Here is a 21,374-nt window from a genome sequence, read left to right as displayed (position 1 = left end):
AACTGACTCCATAGTTGTGGTATATTGAAGATTTTACCCATGGTTGCCTTTGTTTAATCAATCGGGCTTCACCCTGTTGATTAAACCATACCAGCCATGGGTAAATCTTCAATATACCACACCAAGTCATTGGTTATTGCTTAAATAATCCACCACCTGGAAGATAGTGAGCTGCCTTGGAAAAAAATTGTTGTTATAGCCTGTGGTGGGGAGGTACACAAATGTAACATTTTGCATCTATCGATCGGTTTACATGCATATGATCGTCCGACCGATTTTCGAACAGGAAATTGTCAAAAACAGAATCCTTAGGCTGCAGAATTCTGAATACAGAAAGAGTGAGCAACCAAATGCCGAATGTATGCCTGCATTCGGCATTGTGACATCCGACATTTCTGAATGCGATAGTGATGTAATTCGCATATTAGCATTTAACGGTGTCCTTCCCTTCTCCCAACAGGAAGGCATTCTGGCGTGCACACCATCCACACAGATGAGTGACTTGATCGTAAGCGGGTATTTCAAATATAGACGATATGTAGAAACATCATGATATGGTACAGATTAGTAGAATATATGTAGTGCAGTAGCATTGTAACGTCAGGTCCTGTTTACTTTCAGATGGCCGAGGAGGAATGCATCCCCCAGAATCCTGGTACAATAGGACAGACATACACCACAGTTAAAAGCCAGAAGGAGAAGGGCACATTGTTATAGATGGTTACCGGCACTACCATGAGAAATGTGTTGACCAGAAGCACTACTGGTGCTGTATAAAGAAAAACAGGGATAAGTGCAAGAGTAGGTGCATTACCGAGTGTGGGAGCAATGGACATGTTCTAACCAAGAGTAGTGTACACTTCCATGGCCCTGATCCGCTGCAGTCAGAGGTGTGTCAGGTCCATGAACATATACATAAAAGGGCTCACAATTCAGTTGAAGACCCTTGCAAAATCGTACCTGAGGTGCTGGAGGGCACATCCACCATTGTGGTCAATGAACTGCCTAACACAAAGGCAATGAAGGAGTGTCACTAGAATGAGGCACAAGAAGAAGGTTGCCATGTTCAAGGACTTGCAGTCCCTGCAGGACCTGTCTAGCGACATGCTACCACTGAAAAACGGTGCATTCATTGCAGAACATGGGAAGGTAGCTGAGCAAGGTGTACAGATAGTGATCCTCACTACAGTAGGTAACCTGAGGCTATTATGTGCCGTTGACTTCATACTGGTGGATGGTACATTCCCTATCAGTACCAGGGAGTGCAGGCAGGTGTATACGATCCATGGTCCACTAGACCTGTCTGTTAGTAAAAAGGTAGTCCTTCCAATATATGGCATTCTGCCATGTAAGACTGAAGACTACTACAAGCAATTCTGGGTCATGGTGGTAGGCATGTGTGTGAAGTATGAGCTGTGTCTGACCCCACGAATAGTCGTGTCTGACTTCGAGAGGGGCACTGTGAATGCCATAGAGACAGCAGTGCCAGACACACTCACGAAAGGCTGCTGGTTCCACTTCTTCCAAATAATTTGGTGGCAGATAAAGCATGTGCATCTGGTGAAAGAGTTTTGAACCAATGCAGCCTTTGCAGGGTTATGTAAACAACTGCCTGCCCTCGCGTTTGTCAGTCCCACCTATCTCAGTGAGACCTTTGCCGATATAGAGAAGGATTTTCTGGAATTCAGACAGCAGGTCTGCGTCGTCTTCAAAGAACATAGGTCATCCGAGGAGGTATGGCATGAGGGGATTAACTGCTGAGAGGCATCCACCCCTTTTTGAGGTTGAGTTTTGGAACCAGTATGATACTACTGGTTTGGGATTCCCTAGGACACAGAACACAGTGGAGGGATGGCACAGGTGGTTGATGAGCCTCATGGGGAAGCAGCGGCTATTCTTGTTGGATGTGCTACATGCCATCCAACTAGAACAGAATCATGTGGAAGACCTCATAGCCAGGTGCATATCCAGATTGCCAAGAACACCGAAGAGATGCAGGCTGGACATCAAGGAAAGTGCTTTCCAGAGCCTACTGGATAAACAGGACAAAATGACTCTACACGGATTCACAGCACTACTGGCACAACATTGCTCATTTTAATTCCCGTTGTGTGTTGAAGACATGGGGTGCTCATTGCTTCGTTCAAGCACAGAGCACAGCTATGCAATTATGGTTTGCCTATTCACAATGAGTGTTTACTGTCAGCTACGTACTGTGATGTCATTGTCTTATACATAGAAAGCGAGATATGGGGTTATGGCATGCCTTCTATGGACGAATGGGGATAGAATGACTGTGTTCTGCAACCCACGATAGGTGTTTTCAGTTTGACATGAAGGGAATGGTGAGTATTCTTGGTAGCTCATGCTATACTGTCCATTACATTCATATTGTGCTACATCGAGTGTATGTCACTATTCAGGATAAGTGCTGTCATGCAAGGAATTCCGGCATTTTTTGACAATACTTGGCATTCCGTATGTTAGGCCTGTTACGGTCGTATGGTGGTACAGTCTATCCGGTAAACCCATATAGGGGACTACATTTAGTCCAGATTGGCTTCTTTGACTCAAACATACAACCTGACAGATCTGTGTTTGTGGTTATTAATGTCCTGACCCATGCTGCACCGGCTGTTATTGTGAAAATGTTGAATAAGACAATTTCGAATTACCCAATTCGGCATACTCTGTTTTCGATGTTTTACTTTTCAATATTTAAGTTTGCACTGCACAATTCGACAGGGTGCATTTCGACCATATGCATGTAAACCCTATATATATATATATATATATATATATATATATATATATATATATATATATATATATACACACACACACACACACATATATATATATATATATATATATATATATATATATATATATATATATATATCAAAGGGAAATCCAGTAATGTCAATTTAAAAGTTAAATTTATTTTGAAAGATACTAGTGACATTTTCACAGATTTAAAAGCTATAGGACACTTTGCACATTTACACAAAAAAAAACAGAAATCTGACAAAGTAACTGTCTCACAGCTTTTAAAGCTGTTTGCTTATTTGAGAGAAAGTACACTTCAGACTGTTGTCTGGATGAAAGCCCTATGTATTCACACTTTAAGAAAAATAAAATATTTTGCCCTCCTACCTTTTTTCTTCTCTGCAAGTTGTAGTACACTGGCATAGGTAAAACAAAAATTATGATGCGGTCACTAATTATAAGAATTTGTTTATGTGTTCTTGAAAATAAATACGACATGTTGGAGGGACAGGTTTGTGTCTCAGAGACTACACCTTCCCTGAAACAGGCTTTTCCTCCATATGAAGCAGAATTCTTCCCTAACCCAATTCAAACATAGCTTCAACCAACGAATGGGGAATTGGAAAGTTACCATTAGTCTAGTACCTATGTCCCCAGTAGGCAGAGGCAGCCTACAAATACTTGACCACCAATGCCAAAGCCTATATATACCCCTTAAAATGCCCATAGGGTATCACAACTTATCAGATACATTTGGGAAGCATAGCTAGGCTTAAAAAGGACCCTGGGGTTGTTAGGTTAGTAATCACCTATGAACCTTTGAAATGTATTTTAGAAATTCTTCTGTAAACCTTCATTCTTGAATTGAAATTCTTGATTCCATTTCTCAAACACATTAAATTTCCAACATGTGTAGCTAGATTATAGGTATTTGAATGGTGAAGGGACATCATTGTGATTCGCTGTTTGTTGTTGCTGCCTTTCATTTCCATGGCCTATGATTGTTTAATACCTTTTGTTACTGTCTATCTTTGCAGATTGCATATTTTTCTCATTTCAGTATGGGGCTTCCTTTCTCTTTTCTCCAAAGATGTGCTGCTTATGTTGACTATATTCTGTAAATTATTCCAAGATTTGTTGACCCTTGGTGCATCCTGTTTTGCATCGTTTGTTATAAAACAGGCTCCAATTTAATGCCATCCCAATTTATATTATGTAACTTATTATAATGGACTGATAGAGAGCTAAAAATCAATTATTTTATCTAGCAAATCAAAATACATTGTTTATACTCAAAACTGCAGTAGAAATGTCTTTTATCTGGAGCCACAAATCAAAGATGAATGTTGGCATGTAGCTCTCAACTAAAAAGAACACTTTCCATTATTCACCATTTGCCATTTAAGTGTTGGTTCATTTCATAGCTTTGTAGTTACCTCATTGCTGTACCATATGCACAATGGTATGTACTTTTTAAAAGGAATGTATTTGTGACTGCCAGATGTTGTCTTGAACTGGAGCTGAAATGCAGCAATGGTGCTGAAAGAAGTTGTTGTCAATAGAATAAGAAGACATCAGGCAACTGGGAACCACAAACTAAGTAATTATTCAATGCACTTAAAATGCTTTATTATACAGTGCCCTTAGGTGGTGGGCTATATATTTTTTCATGCTGATCCACATTTTCACATTCCTATTTATGTGTGATATTAAATGTGTTGGGTAGTGAAGCTATACATTAAGCAACTCACTATATTGTACTTGGAAAGTTTGTTGCCTGTTAACACAGTATTTGTAGAACTTGCTGCATTTTGGAAGAATGACATTTTGACAATAAATAAGTATTGGTTGAGTCATTCTTGCACTGTATTTTATCTGTTTCACTCTGGAAGCATTTTTTTGTGGTTTCACTTTAGTTTCAAAAATATAATTAGCTGATATGACTTGTACTGTTTAAACTTCAGCAGGTGCCATCTGGATGGAGATGTGATTTTGTATAGACGCATAGAAAATATTTTTCTTCATGATAAGAATCTGTGGTCAGCAAACTGATTTTGAAATCTGATAATTAAAAATACACCATTCATTCATTCTCTGATGCCAACTAATGAAAACTAATGCCAATGCCTTTTATCTGAAGAAGTCTCACCATTGGGTGAGACGAAAAGTGCTTCATTAAACAGTTTTATCTAAAGAAGTCTCACCATTGGGTGAGATGAAAAAGGCTTCATTAAACAGTTTTATCTGAAGAAGTCTCACCATTGGGTGAGATGAAAACCGCTTCATTAAACAGTTTTATCTGAAGAAGTCTCACCACTGGGTGAGACGAAAAGCACTTCATTAAACAGTTTATTCTTTTCTACGAATGGAGTGTGTATTTTGGTTCAGCAGTAGTTTTAGACCATTTTTAGAAAACTAATAGCAAGAAAGACAGCATGAGTTCTCCTTGTTTTACATAGTTACAAATATCTTTTTATACCACCTAATGGGGGTAGGGGTGGAACAGCTTACTATAAAAATAAATGGGCTTCAAAAAGACAACTGTACACTTCTTTAATTATGTTGTAAAACATTTATAGCAAATGATAGAAATATGCCACACTCTTGTACAGCAGTCCAGCCATGTTATTGTTCTGTTAATAATGAGCAGCAGACACTTTCCCAAGTATTGTCAGCTGACCTGACCTGTATAAAATGTTGTAATACCATCTATCCTCTAGAATGTCACCATTAGCCTGAGGTGTTGAGTGTTAATAAAAATATTTTTCTTCTGTCTAGTAAGTCACTGTTAAGATACAGCATTTTGATTTTGAAATTAAGCATTTTTTGTGTTTGCAGTAATTTAGGGCAGCCACAGTGGTGCAGCAGTTAGTGTTGTCACCTCACAGCAAGAGGTTCTCTGGTTTGATTCTCGGCATGGATGCCTTCTGTACAGAGACTGCATGTCCTCCCTGCTGTCACGTGGGTTTCCTCTGGGTGCTCCAGTTTCCTCCCACATCCCAAAAACATGCTGTAGGTTGACTGGGCACTCACAATTGGTCTTAAGTGTGAGGGTGTTCATGTGTGTGCCTTCTGTGGAAAGTTGGGCATCAGGCTGGCAACCTGACACTGTAAAACTCCACTACCAATCATTCTGCGGACCATTGTTCCACTGTGGCAACCCCTAATGGGAAAATCCTAAATAAAAAGGAGAAAAGTAAACTACTTAATACTCTAATACTCTTATGCATTAGCACATTTTCATTGGCTAGAGGTGGTGTTTGTGTGTGTGTGTAACGATATTAAAAAAAATGCTTCCTGCATGATATGTATCTGTAACAGCAAATTGATTTTGAAATGTACCAACTAATTCCCTTCATCCCTAGGAAACCTCACCACCATTTACTTCCTTAAATATTTTTTATATTTTCCCATCTTTCTTTCTTTCTGCATTCTTATCTTCACCCATTCTTGACCTCAGAATCCTACCCCCTCACACTTCCATCTTACTTCACAGCTATCTAAACAAAAGACAGCGAATAACTTATGCACCAAATCCCATCAGATGCTCCCACAGGGACTAACAAAGCTATACACTTTGTCTATCTCTTTGTGTAAAGAATGCCTGCTATATCCTTTAAGTCTCCTTTATAACTAATGTTTGACCCAAAATATCATGCCAGCCTTAAGGATATAGGCAAAATCAAATGCAGCCACAAAATTCCTAAACCAACTTCTTCATCACGATTCCAACAAATCTCCATTCCTCATAACCTTATAAGATATTCCAAAAACAAATCTATGCTCAACTGTTGGGCATGCTATCTACTGCCTAATATGTTTTTAAATATCTTTATTAAATCATCACATTGTTAACTACAACATGCATTCACAAATATTAACAAAAAAGAAAGGAAACCATAATAGCAGTTTCCATTATTATCACTGTATAGTACACATATCTGTTTTTTCTAAACAATTTTCATTCATTCCAACATTATGCAAATTGCCCAATCCTACCTTCCCTTAAACTGCACTCCTCATTCAAAGCATTATTATGCATTTATTTTTTCGCACAAATTCCATTTATTTCTGTGAAATTAGTTCCTTCCTTTTTCAGCTGATTTGGCATAGTGGTATGTTGCTCTGATCTTAGTGCATAGGGTCTTGGGTTCAAGACTTGGTAATGAAATGCATAGCAGTAGTACAGCATTTGTGGTGGGAGGTTGGCATAATGGCTAAGGCGTTTACCTTACAAATACAAGGTGCACGGTTTGATTCTCACATGGGGTAACTGGCTAGGCTTAAAATGGTCCAGAAGAGTAGTTAGTCTAGTACTAATCTATGAACCTAAATATCCTACCTCCACCTGATTTATCTCCATTATAATATACAAATCTTCCATTATCATTGGTTTAGATTTTGATTTCCATTTTCTAGGAATTGCTTTGGATACCATAACACCAAACTTGGTAAATCTTATTATGCCTAAGTAATTCAGGTTCTATATCCCAGCTCAAAAGAATCATATCCTTAGTTACTACCATTTCTTCCCCCAGAATCATATCCTTACTTACTACCATTTCTTCCCCCAACATTTCTGTCCAAGTACTCTGTATGGGCTTTTTAAAATAAACTAACTTGTACACATTCCCAGAAAGCATCTTCCCTACCACATTGACAACATTTACCATCTTCCTGAGGAAAAAACTCACAAGTGTACATGTGGTTAAAAAACACCTAACCAAATACTTACATGCAAAAATAATAAACCTTATTTATTTTGTGACACACTTGTGAGTTTTTTCCATTGTTTCATTGTTTCTGTTCTATTTTCCTATTCTTTTCTAATCTTCTTATACTTATCATGCAATATTTTATATACTCTACTAATTAGCCTTTTTAACAGCATCTTCTTAGACTAAATTACAAGTTTAAGCAAATTTGGTCTTTTACTTAGTACTCCCTTATTCCCATTTGGTTTGCCTGTATTCTATCACTTCCTGATAGGAAAGGCAATCTGTAACCTGCAGTGCAAACCCCTGCTTTCTTCATCCCACTCTATTAACATTCACTCCTAAGTTACTTGCTTCTAATACATTAGCACCTTTGCTAATTTCCTCAAGACAATTCCTGCCTACTCTTGCCTATTTTGAATGCCCCTACATGCAGTCACTTCTAGTGGTAATATCTCCTTTCTCCTTTAAAATTTCTTTTCTCCATTCCTAAGATGTCTTAGCTCATACAATACATTTAAGCAATACCCCATGACTGGGTGTGGGTAATGCTAGATTTACCCAGTGTTGGCGTGGTTTGACCAGGAGGGTGAACCCCAAGTGATCAAATAAAGCCAACCGTGGGTAAATCCAGCATTACCCACACTTGGGAGTGGGTTATTACTATTATACAGTGACAGTATTTAAGAAAGAAATTGCTTGCCTTTCCTAAATGTCTTTGTATAACAGTGCTGTAGTGTTCCTCTATGTTGTTAAGTGTTCTACATTTTCTGATGTACTGAGCATGCACACAGTACATCAGTGGTATTCAACAGAATCTTCACTGCTCTTTCTTTTTTTCCCCATATCAGTCTTAATGTAGCAAACATGGACAAAGTCCAACATAAGTGGGCAGGCAAAGTTTTGAAAACAAGGACAGATTTCATTTCTGTTATAAACAGAAAGTTACAGGAAAGAGAAGTTTTGTGTTAGAGTGCATTTTCTGAAGGATATGAAGTATAAATCTCAAATGTCTGTCATTGTTTTAATGGCTTCGATCCCCAATGGCTTGCCTGAAAACTACATTTTATATGAAGAAAATAAGAAAACTATTAGGCAAAAATTTGGACATTCTTTGAAAATCTGCAGATTTGAAAGTTACAAGAGTCTGCTGACATTTAAGGTGGGACAGGGCAGAAATACGAGCGAAATCAAGTACATTTATGTTTCTCTAGTTTTGTACAATGCATCTGATTTTTCTTGTAATTGCATAATTTTTGATACTTTATAAAATGAATGTAAATATTCTGTATGGCTGTTACTATTCTCCTTACGGACTTGAATCCAAAATCCTAATCTGTCTTTATCTCTCAAATTCCTTCATGTTTCATTATCATTCTCTGCTCTGATTTGTAAACTTTTGTTTGAATTAGACATGTGAACCTTAACTCACATGGGTTTTGATCTGGAATAAGCACCATGATTACCTTATATACTTACTCACTGATGATAGACTTTGAAGCATGGACAAAGGCTGCCTTAAAGGCACAGCCTTCATTGATATGACTATGGCCTTTGACCTGGTAAATCACCCGTTCCTCCTCAGCTCACTTACTCACAACTGCAATTAGCAACCGAGCCTTCATTTGGTTTAAAAAACTTTCTTACAGACAGAAATGTTATACTTCAAATTGGTAACTTGGAATCACCCACACCCCACTCTTTACAGGTTTGCCTCAGTGGCACATCCTTTCGCTCGTACTTTTCTCTTTACTTATCAATCAACTTCCATTTGACTTACCACAGATTCCCATCCTTCTGTAGACAGACAACATGGTGGTTTACAGGTCTAACCCTCATGAAAAATAATTAAAAAAAAACAGCTAAAAGACTCTTCACTTATCATCCTAGTTAACTAACTAGTTAAATACTCTGTTGCAACCAAATACCTCTGGAAACTATCAAATGCTTTGGATTAGGTTATGTATCCAACTAGACTAACAACTTAAAAGTCAAACACCATGCAGTTAAAAAATCCAAAAGTTAAAAATCCAAAAAATAATCCAATAAAATCCAAAAATGAGTATGCAAATATATAAAATGTCTTTATTCAGTCCTTGCATCTTACTTTACCGATTGTGTATAGCCTGGGATGCATTTGCCTTGTAAGTGGACTTGTTCATTCTTCTACCAAATGTTTACTCAACATACCTTAAAATATAGATTCATTACTCTAAAATTAATATTTGATTACTGTTTATTTTTTACAGGTCAAAGCATGAAACTAGTCCAGTTGGATCTATGCTGTAATTACTTAAATATTAAATAAAATAAAGTAAATAAAATAAAACATACTACAGATTGTAGTACATGTCTCAAGAACTCATCATTGTTATACCAAAGTCTAAACTATTTACTGGTAACAGGAAGAGGAACACACTTTGTTCCCACTTGTTTATTTAAACTAATAATGCAATATAACCACCCCACTTGTCAAAACTTAATGTAAGACTGGCATCATATGAATTAAGACATCAAACTGAAAGTACTGTATGTTTTTAAATATCACTTTTTTGCTTCATTAATAGAAAAAAAGCATTCTCAAACCTCAGCTTTGATGCTGGAACAGTCTTCCAAATAAAACAAGGGAGCAGCAGACACTGACAGTTTTTCAGACTAGGATAAAGACTAGCCATTCATGGAATGCAAATACAACTGTTTTAGAAAAGCAGACCTGACTATATAAACCAAACCATTGTCCATGTCTTTTACCACTCTTATACAGATATATAGGCTACTACACACTTCGGATAAGCACTCAGTACACATATCCAAATCTAAGAAATCTGCAGGTAATTTGTTTTACTCTTTACTTATTATGTATACAAATCTTGGAACTCAATCCCATTAACACTGAAACAAGACCACTTCTTAAAGTCCTTTACAAAAACACTAAAGTCACATTCACTCCCCTCCTGACTTTTCCTCTGTTCTGCATCTGGATAGGCTTTTTTCTTCTTTCCCACTAATTTCCACTTATCTTACTCCTATCATTCTATCTAGTCCAAACAATCTCTAGAATGAGTTATAGCAACAGTCTCTATTTTTTTTTTGCTATTATGTTTATTATATGTAAGAAATGGTTAACTCTTTAGTTGCTGATTATTTGGTATATTATATACTGTGTGTATTAATTTGCATATTATATATGAGAAACAACATCCTTCTGTTCATAATTGCTATAATTCATTTTTCCATTCTCTAATATAAACAATATTCATGTCACCTTAAGACTTTTAGATATAACTGATTGCAGTATTTTGGAACTTTTCTTCTCTGCCCACTGCTGAAAATGTATTTATTTATTTATTGCTTTTGTTTACCTGGAATGTCCATCTGGGCACAAGACCCATTTTCAGCACAGGTCTGGGGAGAAAGGCATTTACAGGTTACCTGTGTCCATTACAGACACAGGTGCCAAACCAGAGATCAGTTTCTGGTTATAGGTTCATAGGTGTTTACTAGGCTAACAACCACAAGGGCCTTTTTAAGCCTAGCCATGCATAAAAGTAAGCCTACACCCTATTTTGAACCCAGTACCATCTCACTTGAACAACAGTGCATCAACCCACCAAGCCGTCAAGCCATGTGTGACAAGCCCATTATAGGTCCATAGCTAAGGACTGGGTTAGCTGTCTTACAGGCCATTTTAAGCCTATTCAATTTCGCTTTGAAAGGTGAGACTGAAACCCTGTACCTTGTGTCTGTGAGCTAAATACTTTAACCATTATGTCAACCCCCATCCTAAGTTCATAAATTAGTACCAGGCTAACTATCCTTGTGGGCCATACCAAGCCCAGCCAATTACTCCATGCAAGAATCAAAACCTTCACCTAGTGCCTATAAGGTGAACAACTAAACCACTATGCCAACCTCCCACCTTCAAAATAAGTGATTACGTCTAGATTAGAACCCTGAACACAACTACACAAGTTAATTGCCCTAGTCTTTTGAGCCACACAACCTGATTCAGAGAGTTGAGTACCTTGATCAGGGAAAGCATCTCTTTTATAGTTATGTGCTTATGCTGTACTTAGTGTCCCACAACCTTATACTTTTATTCCTCCTGAAAATGCTCCCCATGCAAATTCTGACATATCTGTGGTGACTGACTTCTTTCTGAATATGGAGGGAGAAGGGAAGACCTCGATTTTAGGATATCTGTTTCCAAGTGATTTCCCTTCTGACAAACCCTAGCACTGGGACCTGAAAAGACAAGGGGTGTTAGTGCTGGGACAAGAGAGACTTCAGATACCACTGTACCTTTTTCATGTAGAACTTTGCCAGCAGGTATCATGAGAATCATAGAAGCCATGGCATCCAAAATTCTAAGGTATTCTGAAAGGAAAACTTTTGAAATAGAGCTATTTTTTCCTGTAAAAGAACATCTCTTTGAACTGTGGTGACTAGTTCATATCCCAGAAGCCACAATCCTGTGTGAAGGAGTCAAGAAAGACATTTGAATGTTTTCCGAGAATTCCAGCTTGTGTAAGAGATCTCTAAACCAAGACAGAGATTCTTAAGACTTTGAAAAATACTGTGTAAAGATAAGCAAGTTGTCTAAATATGGAAAAAATGTAGATACAATGTATTCTGCAATGAACGTAACTGGAGCTAGACACTTTGTGAACACTCTTGGAGCAGTGTATAGTCCAAAGAGTACGGAACAGAATTGACAATGTGATCCCAACAGACATTTTAAGAAATGCCTGAAGTCCGGATGAATCGGAATGTGATAAGTAATTTTTAAATCTAATGTTACAAGGAAACTTGAATGAGGAAGAGGAGGTAACAGGCTGTGAAGTGACATCATTTTGAATTTGGGCACCTTCACAAACAGATTTAGGGAAGAAAGATCCAGAACTGGTCTCCAAGCAATTTATTTCTTTGGCATTATAAATATTTTTAATAAAACCCCTTTCCCACCTGGGAAGGGGGAAACTGGTTCTATCACTCCTGGGGACAGCATGTGATGAAGTACAGGTAGAAACAGAAGTGTCTGGTCTGCTTTGAAGGATGAGTAATTACCTCTCTGTAAAGTAGGAATTTCTTCCCACAGCCATCTGTAAGCTTGGTGAATAAATGATCTTCAGAACCAATTTGTCTGAAACTATCTATTGCCAAAGAAAAAAGTGGAGATTCAGACCTTCTGGAAGGAAAAAGGGCTGCCAGGGTGGTAGAGGGCAACAAGATCTCTTAAATAGTCATTCTGACTTGTCGGACTGTTTCTGGTTTGGGCAGGTTCCAGAATTTTTCTTGGAATCCCCTTGGCATTTCTTCTTACACGACTGTTTACCTGCATTTTGTTGAGACTGTTTATTTTGTTTCTTACTCTAACTGAATGAGGAGTTAGAGAATCCCATGGAAAATTTGGAAAAGTAGGGCTGAAAAATCTTAAGAGAGTCCCTGTATCAGTGTACCCCTTTCATCATAATTTTTGATTTGAGTAGTGACTTGAACAATGAAGAAATTAAATTATTTAAAACAGATTTTTCCTCACAAGAAGAAACTTAAAATAAAACACTCCTTGTACTTTTATAATTAGCCAGAAAAAAAGGCAACAAGATGTGAGGCTGAGAATTCAAAATTTTGAAAATCAATGTTGCAGAATCATGCACTTTTCCCCCATACTTGTCAATAATCTTCCCATCCTTATCAGAAAGAGTTGGATTGGAAATAATTAAGTGTTTAGCTGCAGAAAGATTAACTAAAGCTTTGGCTGCTGGGTCAGGTTTGGGAAGCCTGTATTAAAATATAAAATACAGAGGAACTTTACACATCCTAACTGCCTTTTTAGGGGCAGCAGGCTGTCTGTCAGGAAAATTGCAGGGAGTAATGCACACATCCTCTAAAACAGACAGAACAGGAGGAATGGGTGTAAGCTCTGGAAATCCCTTCTGCAACAGCTGATAGTATTTTCTGAGTGACTGAGAAACCTCTGTGTTCTCACACTGAAAATACTGACACACTCTAGAAGTAGTCTCAGAGAAAGACACACACACACAGAGGAAGGGTCAGACAGAAACTGCACTGTCTTCTGAGCCTGAGTCCGAAATCCAATGAGAAGAGCATGCATCTGTCCCCAGATCTTCTTGATCAGATTCATTTTACTGATTCTCTTCAGGAAAGAAGGTATCCATCCTCCTTTTACCAGGAACTACTATATAAGAAGGATTAACAGCCCGAATTAATCCATGAGCCAGATCCAGTGAACTACATCTGTCTAAGGATATTTGAGGAGGAGTAGATAGATACATGCTTAGTTTCTGTCTCTTTTTGACAGGAAAAATGGGACCAGCAGTGTTATTAATGGCAGCAGCAGCAACTTCCCCAAGGATGGGCACAACATTCTGATTAAACAAGGAAGTCTTCCCTATTCCCTGTTCCCTCTCCAAACATCAACAGGAGAAATTCTCCCTTGCCCACTGAGGGGACCCCAACAGACCCAGAGGATGTGGGTTACCCACAGTCCATAGTGCTGTAGGTGCTACACCAGAGGGATCCAGAATAAAAGATGAGTGATCTAAGGTGCAACTAATGGTCACAGCAGAGTCACACACCTATGGCAAATTCTTAGCATGATCTGGTGGCAAAAGCTATTTGCTTAACTACTACCTTTTGTAGCTTGAATAGGGACCAATCGTATGACCGACAGAGTTTTCCATGGTCATGCTAAAAATTATGCCAGGGAAGACAAGCAGCAAATTGTGGTAAAAATTAAAAGTCTTTAAAAGTCACATTTTGCACAGCCAAACACAGTAAAAAGCACATTAAAATACTTTGCGAGACCCACAAAATAGACAGAATTTCTCCACAGAAAAAGTGGTTTTCGGTTATTTAAACTGACAGGAAAATTGAATACTCCCCATTTAAAAGTACAGTACAGTCTCATGACAGTCTGTTAAAAAAACAAATTATTAGCTTTAAAATAAGTTTCCTGAAGAGGAAAGTATTAATAATAAATAAATAAATATTACTGAATGGAAGCCCCCCCCCCCCCCCAAAGGGAACTTGTCTGCCCAGAATAACCGCCAATCCTCGACAGGTTCAGAGGAAAGTACTCTTCAACGGCAGTAAAGCTCTGAAAGCCTTGGTGCCCAGAGTTGTCTTTTAGTCACCTCAGCTTAAGCTGCCAGACAATTTGGACACACGGATGGTGCTCTGAAGCTTTGGAAGCTGGACATCTGTTAAATCCTTGGCAGGATGTAACTCATATAGCTAAGGCTACCGCAACAGTGATCAATGTGTCAATATGATGAACATATCACTGTCAACCCAAGCACTGACTGAATTCAGCTAGAACCAACCACTTGTGGGTATTCCAATAAGGATGTCACTGTCTCCTTGTAGAACTGCCTTTAGATCACTGAGTGAAATTAAGTGAAATCTGCAGTTTCCTCATGTCCCAAGGACTTGTACAAGATATTGTTCTTCAGAAAGTTGTCTCATTTCAGTTGTAGATTTAAACCACAGTGCAAGTCTTCTCTCCATAATACCCCCAAGGAACTGAATAATAGCTAAATCTGGAGGAATGGTTATCACAAGATAAGGGAATAAAGTTAAAAGCCACAAGAGCTTATGGTATAATGTCACATCAATGGCACAATAGTATGCAAATAGAACAGAAGTATTATGACAATTTCATATTAATAGAAGGGCGGAGTTAGAATCATGAGGGAAAAGTTAGAGGATAATGTTGGTTTTAGTTTAGACAGAATGATATTAAAAAGTCCTACAAGCTCAGACAAAAAGTCTTTAGGAGATGGTTACATTTTGTAACTTGCATTGTGTCTAAGTCATTAGTAGACTGTTTATGAGCTCTGTATGTGACTTTATTTCCTTCCACAATGATCTTGAGTTAGAAAGCTTGGAAGTTTGTTTGTTTGTTTTGGCAGTTGTAGTGTTTAACAGCTTATTTGGTATGTTCTGAAGAAAAGTTAAATTTATCTGTGATAGAGAGGCCCTCCATGCTTTCCTTACTTTCATTTACTTACTGAAATTCGGCAAGGTACAGAAGTTCTCTTGCCTTCCACGTATTCTTCTGGAAGTTTTCAGCCTGGTTATGGGGTAAGAAGAGTTTGTTTTGTAGCTTCAATAGTGCATCCAAAAAGAGGGCAACAACAGTATTAACTATGTTGGAGCAAAAGATGGGACCAAAGCTCAAAATCGCCTGACACAAAACATCTGGGCAGAGACAAAAATAATGAGGGAGCAAAGCCCCAAAAGTAGGGATACATTCTAAATATTGCTCTTATAAAATTATAAAGTTACTAGAATAAAAGGTCTTTTGTTATCAAGCATTTTCTCAAGGATATGAAGTCTGAAACTCAAATGCATGTCATTATTCAGTGAATTTAGTCCTCACTGATTTGCCACAAAAATCCTGAAAACTACAAATTTTATGAGGAGCAGACCAAAAATATGAGGCAAAGATCTGGACAGTTGAGAGGTATGGATTGGACCCCAGTTAGTAGACGAGGGAATGTTAGTTCATATATAAGCTTTCTCAGATGATTTGATTCTGACTATAGTAATAAATTAAGGCCTTTTGATGGATTTGTGCTGAAGTCAACTGAAAATCAGATACTAGAAGTGGTGAGTGAGTTGTTTGTATTAATCTTGTGAGATGTATCTGTTATCAGAATTTCTGGGAAGTATTGGTAGCTGCCTGAAGAGTTGTGTCTAGCTAGCTGTCTGGTTGTTTATGAGAAACGATGATCAGTAAGGACCAAGAAATTAATTCTTAATTGTACCAAAAACATCAATGCTAAAGTCCTCAAGTATTAAAATGTTTCTAGTTTCATACAGTTTCAGTTCTAATTGCGCAGTTCAGGAACTATCTCTGTTGTTGACAGATGTTTCCTGGAGAACTGCCTTGGTAAACGTCAGCATTTAATAAATAATGAGTAACATGGGTTATGCAGACAGGTAAATGTCAGCATTTAATAAATAGTGAGTAACATGGGTTATGCACACAGGTAAATGTCCGCATTTCATAAATAATGAGTAACATGGGTTATACACACAATGATATTTTGGGAAAGGATGATGGGTAACATGGGTTATGCACACAATGATATTTTGGGAAAGGATGATGGGTAACATGGGTTATGCACACAATGATATTTTGGGAAAGGATGATGGGTAACATGGGTTATGCACACAATGATATTTTGGGAAAGGATGATGGGTAACATGGGTTATGCACACAATGATATTTTGGGAAAGGATGATGGGTAACATGGGTTATGCACACAATGATATTTTGGGAAAGGATGATGGGTAACATGGGTTATGCACACAATGATATTTTGGGAAAGGATGATGGGTAACATGGGTTATGCACACAATGATATTTTGGGAAAGGATGATGGGTAACATGGGTTATGCACACAATGATATTTTGGGAAAGGATGATGGGTAACATGGGTTATGCACACAATGATATTTTCAGAAAGGATTTCTAGATCTGGACAACTAACTCTTTTTCCCAGTCTTTGTAGCCAGGCAGAAAGTGACTAAATGTTTGAAATGAGCTCCTTGATCTATGGTGCACATACTTTTTACATTTAGCGAACATCTTTTTAGGCCATTCATTTAGGAAAAGGATTAATTTGAAATGTGTTTAGTATGGTAGGTTTTGCGATGTAAGATAACTACGGGTGATATGAATACCCCCATGCTGAATTTAAGAGCAAAATAATGGGAATATAATAATATGAAGTTTTAGTTGTGGCATCACATTTGTTATTCAGACTATTTTAGTTCTGGGCTTTAATTAATAGTTCCATGAATTTTCATGAAGAAAGTCATTTATTTTAAATGGAAATTATATGAAAGGATCGTATTTGTCTGTAGAGAGACACATGGTTTATACCATTGCGTTCTAACAGACCCTTTTTGGTTTAGAATAAAATGGGGAGGAAGCACTGGAAATGAGTATGTCGGGTGTGATGTCAGGAAAAAAAAGGAAGATTTAGGAGAAGTCCTCATCATCAACTTTATCTTTATTATTGTGCTTAATCATGAATTACCTTTACAAAAGGACAGAGGAAAAAAACAAAACACAAACCAGGATAAAGTATCCTCTCAAAAAAGTAAAATCCCAACAACATAAGAATGTTCATTTGAGTAGTATAACTAAGTCTGATGAAGCGTCCTGGCAGACATGAAAGCGCTCATGTTTTATTGTTTCAATAAAATCGCTTTTGGAAATTATTTGGTTTAATTCTCTTTGGAATTCGTTTGGTTGGCTTCAATTGTCCTGGTGTAGCCTCTTTATATATGTTGTTGGGATTTTACAGAAGAACAAATGAATAAGAGCAAAACTTAAAATACAGAAAACTGTTATGAGCAGATTATTTTATTTATTTATTTCTATTTTACATTTATTGACCGGGAAGGTCTGACTGGATATATGTCCATTTTCAGCGGAGGCCTGGGGAGAAAAGCTCCATACAGAAGACAGTAAAACAGAACAGCATAATACAATGTGAAATACAAGAGAAATACAATGCAGAGAAACTGTTACATATTTACATATTAAAACCATTCCACTACTAGTATAATTCAAGATAGTGGTTATACACTATATTTGTAGGTCACTTTCCAAGTTCCCAGCCCAACGTTCAAAAAGTTCATATATATTTTTGTCTCTCTTTATAGGTTATTTAAAATACATACTAGACTTCACTTAATCAGCAAGTTTGTACAGAGTAACTAGGTTTGGATTCAGTGACACTGCTAGGAGACCCTAATTGGGTGCACAGTAGAAGAGTGTGGGGATTAGTCAGGGGTAGAGCAAGGACAGAGCCATCACATAGTGAAGTATTGATTAAGGTTTTTTTTAATTGGGTTGGAGAGGGTTGTAAAGTTAGTTCTGTAGGAAGAGAGTTCCAGGATTTACCAGCTGAATTCATAAACAGAGCTTCCCCAGCTGAGTTGGTAGCGTTGAAGGTGAAAGCTAGCATTTTGTTAGAAGATCGAAGCATTTTAAGGTTCTGGTGGGGTGTGATGAGAGTTTTAAGATCAGGTGTCCATTCTGGCTGGTAGGGAATCTTGTGGGCATTTACTAGTTAGCAAGTAGAAGGTTAGGTAGTTCAAGCCAGCCTAGTAGTTTGAGGTTAAGGCAGTGATGGGTCCTATAAGCAGAGGCGGTAGGAAATCTGGCAATATGATTATGGCAGGTTGTGAGCTTGTTCAGGGCAGTTTTACTCAGGTTTGTGAATAAGGGGGAGGTGTAGAGAAGTGTGGATAGTACATGAGTGTGAGCAAGAACAGTTCTGGCTAGGGGAGTTAAGAAGGGTTTGATCCTGTGTAGAGAGCCACGTTTTTTATTTACTGTTTTAGTTGTGTGGTTGATATGCAAGTAAAACTTTAGGTTGTTGTCAACTATAACTCCTAGGAGTTTGGTTGAGGGGTCTAGTGAGATAATTGTGCCATTGTTAGATTTAATGGAGAAGGTTAGAGAGGATGTCTTATGAGATGGGGAGAACAGCAGCAGTTTAGTTTTTTTTTATTTAGTATGAGACGGCGATAGAGGAGCCAATTTTGAACTATGCTAAATGTGTTTTGAGATAATGTCAGTAGTTCTTCTGGGGTTGTAGCAGAACATATTAGGGTTGAATCGTCCACGTATTGAATACAGGTAGTGTGTGGTATTACTTTATGCAAGTCATTAATGAATATGGAAAATAGGAGGGGCCCTAAGATGGATCCTTGGGGGATTCCAAGTGTTACAGGTAAAAGGGTAGATAACTTATCTTTCCACAGGACTGCCTGTTGTCTACCTCCCAGATATGACTTAAACCATTGTATAGCATGGGTGTCTAGGGAGATTAATTCTAGGGTTTGCAGGTGAAGTTGATGGTTTACCATGTCGAAAGCTTTGGAAAGATCTAGGAAGATGGCTGACGAGAGTTTATTCCTATCACAGTTATGATTTATGACACTGGTAAAGGACAGTAGGGCAGTGGTGGTACTATGGTTTGGTCTGAAGCCATGTTGAGAATTTGACAGGTGATTGCTATGAAGAAGATAGGCTAGGAGTTGTTTTTGAATACATTTTTCCAGGATTTTGGCTATAGGAGAGAGTATTGCTATGGGTCTGCAGTTTGAGAGGTCAGTGGAACTGCCTCCCTTGTGGAGTGGAATGATATAGGATACCTTCCAGGTAGTGGGAATGGTAGCTTCAGATATGGATCTGTTGATCATAATGGATATAGGGTAGGCTACAGCAACAGCTGCTTTTTGTAGGTAGTCTGCCAGTAGGAGATCAGCAGCAACGGTAGTTTGTTTTGGTTTTCTAATTAGATTAAGGATAAATTATGTTAAGACTGGTTGAAATTTGAAGGTAGTTTGGGTACTGGGTGTACAGGCTGATGGATTTGGTGCACTGGGGGATAAGTTATTGGCTAGGTTATGGATAGTTTCTGTAAAGAAGCTATTGAAGGATTTGGCCACCTCTGCAGGAGAATTTGAGTTGGAGGTTGAGGGGACAGGGGTGGTGGATAGTCCTGGATGGAGAAGTTTATTTAGAGTTGCCCAGAATTTATGTGGTTTGTTTTGGTGTTTTTGTTGTAGGTTGTAATAGTAGTTTTTTTTTTGTTGGATGTGACAGCTTTTTTGTGTCATTCCTTAATTGTCTATAATGGAGTTGATCTGTGAGGTTTTTTGAGGCTCGCCAAGTGGCCCAAGCTTTATTTCTTAGTAAGATTTTTTGCCTAGTTGCAGCTGTAAGCCATGGGGTACTTTTGGCTTTAGTTCTAATTGTACGAGCTGGAGCGTGGGTGTCTAGGATGGATAAGAATTTAGTATTAAAGTATTTTACAGCTTCCTCAAGTGGAAGATGCTTAAGTACTGACCAGTTGCAAAGGTTAAGGTCTGTTTGGAAATTCTTAAGGTTAAACTATTTTTTGTTCCTGATTGCTTTGTAGATGGGTTGTTTGTGGATTTCAGCCTTTTACCTGATAATATAGGTAAGATGGTGATCACTTATGTCATTGGGCAAGGTTCCGGCTTTATACATGTGTGGGTGATTATTAATAAGTATCCAATCTAATATAGTTTCTTTATTGTTAGGTTTAGTAATCCTGGTGGGGGAGGATATAACTTGTGAGAATCCATAAAGATTAACATGGTAAGTGGGGGGTTCAGAGGAACTTGAGTACGAGTCTACATTAAAATCTCCGAGTACAATGGTTTCTTGAGGATAATTATTTGATACCCAGTTTAGTATGTCCTCAAGTACTGGTATGTTTTTGCCTGGGGGAATGTAGGCACAGATAATATATATATATGTTTGTTTTTGTTGATGTGTAGTTTAGTAGTAATGATTTCAGCATTACCATTTGGGATAGGTTGATGGATGTCAATGGTCATATCTAGCATGGATTTCTAAAGAACAGCTACCCCCCCTCCCTTTTTAGAAGTATGGTCGTGTCTAAATATATTGTAACCTGGTGGTATGACCTTATTATCTAAGGTGCTTACAGCCACCCCCCCTCCCCCATTTTAGAAGTACGGTTGTGTCTAAATATATTGTAACCCGGTGATATGACCTTATTATCTAAGGTGCATGGTTTAAGCCAGGTTTCAGTGAGACAAAGAATATCAGGAGAAAGGTGATCTAGTAGAGCATGGAGGTGTTGAACTTTATTATTTAGGCTTCTGATGTTTAGATGGCTGACCAGGAGTTAATTAGGAGGTCTGTTTAAGGTATAGTTTATAGGGGATGAGGTAGTTTTGATGCTAGAATTATTGGCAGAGGATGGACCAGGGTCTGGGTGGATGCCTCCATCTATGGTGAGATTACTTTGAGATTTAATGATTAACTTCAGAAACTTAAAAAGA

The 21,374-nt window shown here is 37.9% G+C and overlaps 1 protein-coding gene across 3 annotated transcripts in view; it reads left to right on the top strand.

Moving 5' to 3' along the window:
* The window catches only part of B3GAT1 (beta-1,3-glucuronyltransferase 1), a 2,298,313-nt gene that overhangs the window by 1,709,467 nt on the left and 567,472 nt on the right, over positions 1-21,374 (top strand). The window lies entirely within an intron of this gene.

The sequence above is a fragment of the Protopterus annectens genome, chromosome 8.part0, assembly GCF_019279795.1.
Source record: "Protopterus annectens isolate FY-2018-M chromosome 8.part0, PAN1.0, whole genome shotgun sequence".
Lineage (NCBI taxonomy): Eukaryota > Metazoa > Chordata > Ceratodontiformes > Protopteridae > Protopterus > Protopterus annectens.
The sequence above is the reverse complement of the archived record's forward strand: the minus strand, read 5'-3'. Positions and strand labels throughout refer to the sequence as shown.